The following is a 9,501-nucleotide window of genomic DNA, read 5'->3' as shown; positions in this document are numbered from 1 at the left end:
CTGGACTGTCATCTACCTACACTTGTCGTTACCTCCTCTCTGTGTGCGTGCCACAAGTGGGGTAGTCGACCCTGGAAGCTCTGTAGTCACAGCTGCCATTATCCCGGCGAGTCAACGGAAGAGTGAGACTCTGTTATTCACACCATCTTGGGTATTTGCTGGGTCTGTTGTTATTGTTTGTTGGAGGTTTAATAAATTATTGCCACATAATGGAACTAGAGAGAGTACAAAGGAGGGCAACAAAATTAATAAAGGGAATGGGAGAACTACAATACCCAGATAGATTAGCGAAATTAGGATTATTTAGTCTAGAAAAAAAACGACTGAGGGGGCGATCTAATAACCATGTATAAGTATATAAGGGGACAATACAAATATCTCGCTGAGGATCTATTTATACCAAGGAAGGTGACGGGCACAAGGGGACATTCTTTGCGTCTGGAGGATAGAAGGTTTTTCCACCAACATAGAAGTGGATTCTTTACTGTTAGGGCGGTGAGAATCTGGAATTGCTTGCCTGAGGAGGTGGTGATTGCGAACTCAGTCGAGGGGTTCAAGAGAGGCCTGGATGTCTTCCTGGAGCAGAACAATATTGTATCATACAATTATTAGGTTCTGTAGAAGGACGTAGATCTGGGGATTTATTATGATGGAATATAGGCTGAACTGGATGGACAAATGTCTTTTTTCGGCCTTACTAACTATGTTACTATGTCACACTGTTTTACCCTCACCATGTTTTGTCTTAGTGTTATGCCCACGGTTAAAGGTGAGCGTGCGATTGGTGTGAAGAGCCCTGATCCATGCGGGTTCGGCTAGTGGAATAGGGTGCCCGCTGACCGCCGTGTCTCCATGCTCCGCATTGCACATGTTGGCAAGACTTTGAGCAGCAGAGGCCAGTGGTTGAGTACCAGCGCCAACATCAATGTCGGTGTTCCAGTCAGCCTCCGTACACAACAACCGACGAGTGGGCATGATGTCTGAAATTTGTGAAGTTCTACAAAACTTTGAGGAATCAACCACGATGGTGAGCAGTGATGATGCCATAATCAATGTAACCATCATGCTTTTGTGTCTACTCAAACATTGGCTGCTCACAATTAAAGAGGAAACTTTGTACGTGGCCCAGGTGGAGATGGAAGAAGTACACCGGGTGATACTACCCAGCTGTGAAGGAAACCCGGTTCCTCCCACGTCACCAATCCGTGACGTAACTACACAGGCACAGCTCTCCGGCGCCCCCTTTGTCTCTCATGCCAATAAGGGAACTGCACCTAGAGCAAATGGCCGCAGAGGAGACTGCCCTGTTACCCAAGCTGGGTATTCTAAGATTCGCAATCAGAGTAAAAGGATCAGCCCAAAATTAATTTATGATTTAATTGACTTAAGGGCGCACTAGGTAATTACAAGTAATATACAGACAAAATATATCAAGAGTTACAGTCAGAGTAAAATATAACAATCATAAGACAAGGCTTAAAGGTATACAGCTGGAGGTCAATTTACCAGGTTGAAGGTCGCTTGTGGAAGCCGGGGGGCTCAGCGTTTCGCAGGTCCAAGACTTAGTTGCCGGGCAGCCCCCAGAAAGCGTGTGCTTGTTCCCCTCTGGCTGGCATACCCTCTCCCTTAGTTCCTTAGTCATCTTCCTCTGTTCTGACCCACTCTCCAAAGGTCCCAGGTCTTAACCCTGCTGTGTCCCTCCCCCCTGTACCTGGGCAGGCTAAGAATCTCTACCCCTCAGCTTCCCTGCAAGATCTGTATCCAATATCTAATAAATAGGATAACTTCTCTCAGGATGATCGGATCAGCACACGGGCGGAACCAGTGCACGAGGTTTGTTCTTCCGGTTGCACAGGGACCAAATCTGGACCCATTCGGTCACTGTGGGAGGCCGATCTCCATATCTCAGGTTCCAGAACTCACACGGATCTGGGAGTTGCACTGTCAGATGCGCAATTTCTTTAGGGCGAGGGGGATATTTTTTATGAGCCTGTACTCGGACGATGCGTCCATAATTCATGATTCCATGTTGGAGACAGTTGACTGGAAGGCCACAATAGATGTGTATCCTGTGGCCACTTGACATGCATGCTTTAATTGAACCCCCAGGCACCTCCCTGTCCCCTGCTGATGTGGCTTCCTCATTGAGCTTTGAAGTACCTTCTGCCTGCTACACTGAGCTTAATTCCATTACCATGCTAAAAGGAACTTTATTCATGAGAAAAGGTGGGGGCCAGGAGTGCTCATCTCTGGAGACCTGTGACCAGGAGACAAAATGGAGCCACGCCAATCTCTGTTAGTATGCCCGTCCAAGATGGCGGCTGCTCCCTCATCACAGGCCATATCTTAATTACACTTCAAACTGAGGAAAGGACAACTTGAAAAGGCTTTGCAATCCTCTTATAGTCTTCTCCTGCTTTGTGGCCTCTACCATTTTCATTCTCAAAAGGGCTCAGCGGCTGCTTAGAAGAACCCATGGCTGCTGGTTTTTGGCACAAGGTTAGGAGGAGGCTTTGTTTTTATAAAGCTGGAAATTGGCATCACCTGGCATTTCCTAATGATGATAGTGAACGACCCATAAGCCCAAGAGGCTAGTTAAGGTCTGAAACCCTGGTCAGAGTTATCTGAGCACACAAAGCTCCAAGGATGGCAAAACTTTTGCAACGGTCCATTTTCCTTTTTGTAATTTTTAAAATGTAAAGGAAGAAAACACTTTTTTTTGCCAAAGTACAAAGGAAATGTGTTGTCTGTAACTTTAGCCCTTTTAGATTATTTCATCTTCAAATTGATTAACTGTTCACAATAACAGTAATTTTGACCAGGGGTGCACAAACTTTTACATGCCACTGTACGTCTGCGCACCCCTGTGTACTACATTCACCTGACGTCCCTCCATGTATTTTGACTGGACCCACCAGTTGAGGTGAAGGAGTATGGACTATACCATGATTGCGGTTGTGACCCAGGCGCAGTCTTACGCTGTTTTCATGCCGCTGGTTAAGACTCCGGTCTGAGGTGGTTTCTGTCATAATTATGGCATTTGTGACTTGGATGTGCACACAACACAGTAATGAGAGTGTTGACAGATACACGATCGTTCAAAAGTTTAGGGTCACTTAGAAATTTCCTTATTTTTGAAATAAAAGCACAGTTTTTTTTCCAATGAAGCCAACATTAAATGATTCAGAAATACACTCTGTACATTGTTAATGTGATAAATGACTATTCCAGCTGCAAACGTCTGGTTTGTAATGCAATATCTTCATAGGTGTATAGAGGCCCATTTCCAACAACCATCATTCCAGTGTTCTTATGGTACTTTGTGTTTGGTAACTGTATAAGAAGACTAATGGTTATAATACCCCTGAAAACCCTTGTGCAATTATGTTAGCACAGCTGAAAACAGTTTGGCTGATTAGAGAAGCTATAAACCTGACCTTCCTTTGAGCTAGTTAAGAATCTGGAGCATTACATTTATTGGTTCCATTAAACTCTCAAAATGGCCAGAAAAAATAACTTTCATGTGAAACTCGAACAGTTTATTCTTGTTCTTAGAAATGAAAGCTATTCCATGTGAGAAATTGCCAAGAAACTGAAGATTTCCTACAACGGTGTGTACTACTCCCTTCAGAGCAGAGCACAAACAGGCTCTAACAAGAGAAGTGGGAGGCCGCGCTGCACAACTGAGCAACAAGACAAGTACATTAGAGTCTGTAGTGAGAAATCGACGCCTCACAGATCCTCAACTGGCAGCTTCATTAAATAGTACACGCAAAAATTTATTGTGGGTGAGTGTCGGATTCTAAGTCACTGATAGGAGTGTTAGTACGTTCCCCGTTTTCTCATATAGAGAGGGAGTAGGAGTTTTGTGAGGGAGGAGGTTATTGAGGGAGGGAGAGGTAAGGTTTAGGTTAATTTGTAATAATGAGGGATGGGGGGGAGGTTTGGGGGGGGAGGGGTCAGTTTAGGGGAGGGGGGAAGAAGATCAAAGGATGGGAGAAGAATATTTTCATTGTTTGGCAATATGATGGGAGATAAAGTTAAAATTTTGAGCTGGAACATTAGAGGTCTATCAAACAATACAAAGCGTACGGCGATTTTGCAATATATCTTGAAACAGAGGCCCTCGCTGATATGCCTTCAGGAAACCCATTTAGTAAAAGAAAAAGTGGATATACTGCATAAAAGATGGGTGAGGAGGGCGTACCATGCGACGTTCTCGAACTATGCTAGAGGGGTGTCGATTCTGGTGCACACGAACGTACCGTTTGAGGAGGTGGAGGTGACGATTGACAGTGATGGACAATATGTATTCCTAGTGTGTAAAGTATTCGCTAAACTGATATGTGTAGTGTCGGTATATATTCCTCCACCGTACTCGGGAAAAAAACTGCAGGAAATTCTTAATATAGCCGGTAGATGGGGAGGAGTTCCTTTGCTTATATTGGGAGATGTCAATAACATTATTAACGATCACTGGGATAAGGGTCAACACGCACAGCTGAGGGCGGAAGGGAATGAGACAGCGTTTGGTAGTTATTTGAAAGAAGTAGCATGGAGGGATCTGTGGAGAGTCCGTAACACTGACACGTACTGCTTTTCCTGCTATTCGGCGACATATGGCTCGTTGTCTCGCATCGATTTGGCCCTGGGCAATGAAGGAATGGACGGGCTAGTGGAGGAGGTGGCATATATGGCTAGGGTAGTCTCGGACCATAGTCCGCTTGTGGTAACACTGAAAATTGAAAGCCAGGGGGAGATAGCTAAGCGGGGGTGGAAAATTAACCCTTTCTGGTTGCAAATTCTGGATATGGGAAAGATAGGGGAGGAGCTGGAGGAGTTCTTTCAAATTAATAAAGGTAGTGCAGCGAAATATGTGGTGTGGGATACCATGAAGGCATTCTTGAGGGGGATATTATTTAGAGAGATATCTAGGCACAAAACACGAACAAGGGAATCTGATAAAGCGATAATGGAAGAATTGAAGGTAGCGGAGGCTGCATTGAATGATCTGCGCTCACAGGACACCATAAAACGTATGAAGAAGGCTCAGGAGGAGGTGAATAAGTTACACTTACGTAGAGCAGAAAGGACAAGGAATTTCCAAAGAGAGGCATTTTATGCGGAGGGAGAGAAAGTGGGGCATCTGCTGTCGGTGGTGGCATCGGCGCAAAGGGAATCGGCACATGTACATGCCCTAGAATTGGAAAATGGCAGTATTGTTACACAGGGGGCCCAAATTATGGAAGGATTTAAGGGTTTTTACAGCAAACTATATACATCACGATTGGAACAGGGAGAAGAAGAAATTGACAGGTTTTTAGAGGTGGCAGACTTGCCTAGAATAGAGACAGAGGATAGAGACTGGTTGGATAGGCCGTTTACGGTGGAGGAATTGGAGGGGGCCTTGAGGTCCATGGCGGGAGGGAAGGCACCGGGGGCGGACGGCATTCCTGTCGAACTATACGGCAACTTTGCTGAGGAGCTGATGGCTCAGTTGTTGGAGGTCTTTGAGGAGTCACTGGAGAGGGGTATATTGCCTGATTCCATGAGGGAGGCCATTATTGTGGTCATCCCCAAACCAGACAAGAACCCAAGATTGCCGGAGTCATATAGGCCGATATCACTCCTAACGACAGATATCAAGATTCTGGCTAAGGCCCTGGCGAACAGGCTGACCCGGGTGATAGAAAAAGTGGTTCATTTGGACCAATCAGGCTTTATGCCTAATAAATCAACTGCCATTAACTTGAGAAGGCTATTTCTTAATATGCAAATACCGGCTGATAATGCTGGCAAGAGAGTGGTGGTTTCCCTCGATGCACACAAGGCCTTTGATAGTATAGAATGGCAATACCTGTGGTCGGTGCTGAGTCGTTGTGGGTTTGGGCCAGTCTTTGTGTCATGGGTGAGACTCCTATACTCCTCTCCGGTGGCCAAAATCAGGGTGAACAATATGATGTCAGACAGCTTTCAGCTTTTTAGAGGTACAAGGCAGGGGTGCCCGTTGTCCCCGCTGCTATTTGCTTTGGCGGTGGAACCACTGGCAGCGACTATCAGACGGTCTCAAATGGTGAAAGGGTTTTTATATGGGAAGATGGAGGAAAAAAATCGCCTTATATGCAGATGACATACTGCTTTTCCTTGAGAGCTCTGGGGAACCACTAAGAAATGTAATAGCATTAATCGAGAGATTTGGGCAAATTTCAGGGCTAGTTATTAATTGGGACAAATCGAGCGTTATGCAGATAGATAGAGAAGTGGATTGTACAAGGGAGGTGGAAGAAGATACAAAATTAAGGGTGGTCACTCAGTTTAAATATTTGGGGATTCAGGTAACTCTTCCCTTAACTAGATTTGAGGAACTTAATCTCGAGCCTTTAGTAACTAAGATACGCACTAAGATCTCAGCTTGGAGTAAGCTAAATTTGTCAGTGGTAGGAAGAGTAAATCTCCTTAAGATGGTGGTGATGCCTCAGATCTTGTATGTCCTACATAATTCTCCGGTATGGATCCCGATGAGAACATTCCGTAAGCTGAAATCGATGTTTGGAGAGTTGGTGTGGGGAAAGAAGAGCCCGAGGATTAGGCAGGAGACTTTGCAGAGACCCAAGGATGAGGGGGGGCTTGCGTTACCCAACCCATGGTTATACTTTCTGGCTGCACAGAGCCAACATCTTAGGGGATGGGGGAAAGGGTTAGTGGAAGAAATGGGTCACAGTAGTCTGGTGCATATTAGCGGGGTATGGCCCTTGAGTTTGGGTCTGGAATCAGGACTATTTAGGAAATTGGGGAACGGCTTTCCCACCATGAATTTAATTCATAGAGTATGGCAGATGCTGAAGCGTATTAGGGGAATTGGGGGCTTCACGGAATTTTCACCTATCTGGGATAACTCATCTCTTCAAGAATTTAACCATATGGAAGGAATGGGAGAATGGAGAGAAAAGGGTATTAGGCTATTAGGACAATTGATTCACAGTGGGAGTCTTAGATCTTATGATGCGCTTCGGCAGGAATTTCAGTTTCCGGGATTAAAATGGTATCAATATAGGAGAGTTCAGCACGCTTTTCAGGCACAGAGGAAGAGGGGGCCCATAGTGGTTCAGAAAGATCTCATGTTAGACTGTATTCTAAATAACAATGGAACAAAGGGGGCTATATCGGAAGTATATGGGGATTTACTACACACATTTTTGGAGGATTACCCGATTAAAGCTAGAGGAAAATGGGAGGCCGAACTGGGGGAAATAGACGATGACAAATGGGGGTCTATTCTGGAATACATACCTAAATTGTCAATGAGTGAGCCTGGGAGGCTCTCGCAATTGTATGTGGTTAATAGGGTCTATAGGACACCCGACTTGCTGTTCAAAGCCGGAGTGAGATTGGATTCTGAGTGCCCTAGGTGCACTCAGACTGAGGCGGGTATGCTCCACATGTTGTGGGTGTGCCCCAGGCTCTTTTCATATTGGGTAGCAGTGTTGAACCAAATTGGAGTGCTTTATGGATGTGCGATTCCCAGGGATCCAGTGGTTTGTATACTTGGGTATGTGGAGGAGTTGTCGGCCGATGAAACTGCCAAAATGGCAATAGCTAGATTGCTCTTCGTTGCAAGGAAAGTGATTGCGAGATACTGGATTAGGGAGGAACCTCCAACCAGACGAGAATTTACCGCACAGGTGAATCATATTGTCCAGCTCGAAAAAAGCATTTATACCAAGAGGAATAGGATGGGTTTTTTTCAAAAGCTATGGCAGCCATGGCTAAATGGGAATGATTAAGAGGTTGTGATAAATAATGTTAATAATACAATTTGTCTGTAATAAAAATGATCTTCTTGGGGAGGAGGGGGGGAAGTTGGGGTTGGTTATATGAAGGAGGGAGGGGGGAGAAGGGGTATATTTTCTTGTTAAAATGAAAAACACAAATGCACTTTGTTGTATGAATAGATAACATTTATTATGTTCAATAAAAATTTATCTGATAAAAAAAAATAGTACACGCAAAACGCCAGTGTCAACGTCTACAGTGAGGAGGCGACTCCGGGATGCTGGCCTTCAGGGCAGAGTGGCAAAGAAAAAGCCATATCTGAGACTGGCTAATAAAAGGAAAAGATTAATATGGGCAAAAGATCACGGACATTGGACAGAGGAAGATTGGAAAAAAGTGTTATGGATAGACAAATCCAAGTTTGAGGTGTTTGGATCAGACAGAAGAACATTAGTGAGATGCAGAACAACTGAAAAGATGCTGGAAGAGTGCGTGACGCCATCTGTCAAGCATGATGGAGGTAATGTGATGTTCTGGGGTTGCTTTGGTGCTGGTAAAGTGGGAGATTTGTACAAGGTAAAAGGGATATTGAATAAGGAAGGCTATCACTCCATTTTGCAGCGCCATGCCATACCCTGTGGACAGGGCTTGACTGGAGCCAATTTCATCCTACAACAGGACAATGACCCAAAGCCACCTCCAAATTATACAGGAACTATTTAGGGAAGAAGCAGCAGCTGGTATCTATCTGTAATGGAGCGGCCAGCACAGTCACCAGATCTCAGCACCATTGAGCTGCTGTGGGAACAGCTTGACCGTATGGTGAAAAAAGTGCAGAACAAGCCAAACCAAGATGTGGAGGGGCTTCTGGAAGCATGGGGGGGAAAGGTCTCCAAATAACCTCAGCAAATTAACTGCTAGTTGCCAAAGGTCTGCAATGGTGGAATTGCTGCAAAGAAGCATTCTGTGACAAAAGCAAAGATTGAAGGAGAAAATTATTATTTCAAATAAAAATCTTTTTTTTCGAACTTTGTCAATGTCTGGACTAGATTTTACATTCATTTGGCAACTCATTTGATTAATAAATGTATGAGTTTTCATGGAAAACACAAAATTGTCTGGGTGACCCTAAATGTTATGTTTGCTAATGACAGGTGTTATGAAGGCAATCCAGAAACACAGTGTGCTTAGCGATCAGAGCGCACACAGTGATCTGACAAATACCCAAAAATACAAGAACGAGCTCTGAGACGTGGAAACTCTGTAGACTGCACACCTGATCCTATCCTAAACACAACTAAAAGCGGCTGTGGATTGCGCCTAACAACTACCTAGGCAACTCGGCACAGCCTAAGAAACTAGCTAGCCTGAAGATAGAAAAATAGGCCTGACTTGCCCCAGAGAAATTCCCCAAAGGAAAAGGCAGCCCCCCACATATAATGACTGTGAGTAAGATGAAAAGACAAAACGTAGGGATGAAATAGATTCAGCAAAGTGGGGCCCGATATTCTAGGACAGAGCGAGGACAGTAAAGCGAACTTTGCAGTCTACAAAAAACCCTAAAGCAAAACCACGCAAAGGGGGCAAAAAAACCCACCGTGCCGAACTAACGGCACGGCGGTACACCCTTTGCGTCTCAGAGCTTCCAGCAAAACAAAAGACAAGCTGGACAGAAAAAAAGCAACAAAAAAAAAACAAAAAGCACTTAGCTATACAGAGCAGCAGGTC

This window comes from Ranitomeya imitator, chromosome 7, assembly GCF_032444005.1.
Source record: "Ranitomeya imitator isolate aRanImi1 chromosome 7, aRanImi1.pri, whole genome shotgun sequence".
NCBI classification, from domain to species: Eukaryota; Metazoa; Chordata; class Amphibia; order Anura; family Dendrobatidae; genus Ranitomeya; species Ranitomeya imitator.
This window is presented reverse-complemented; position numbering follows the sequence as displayed.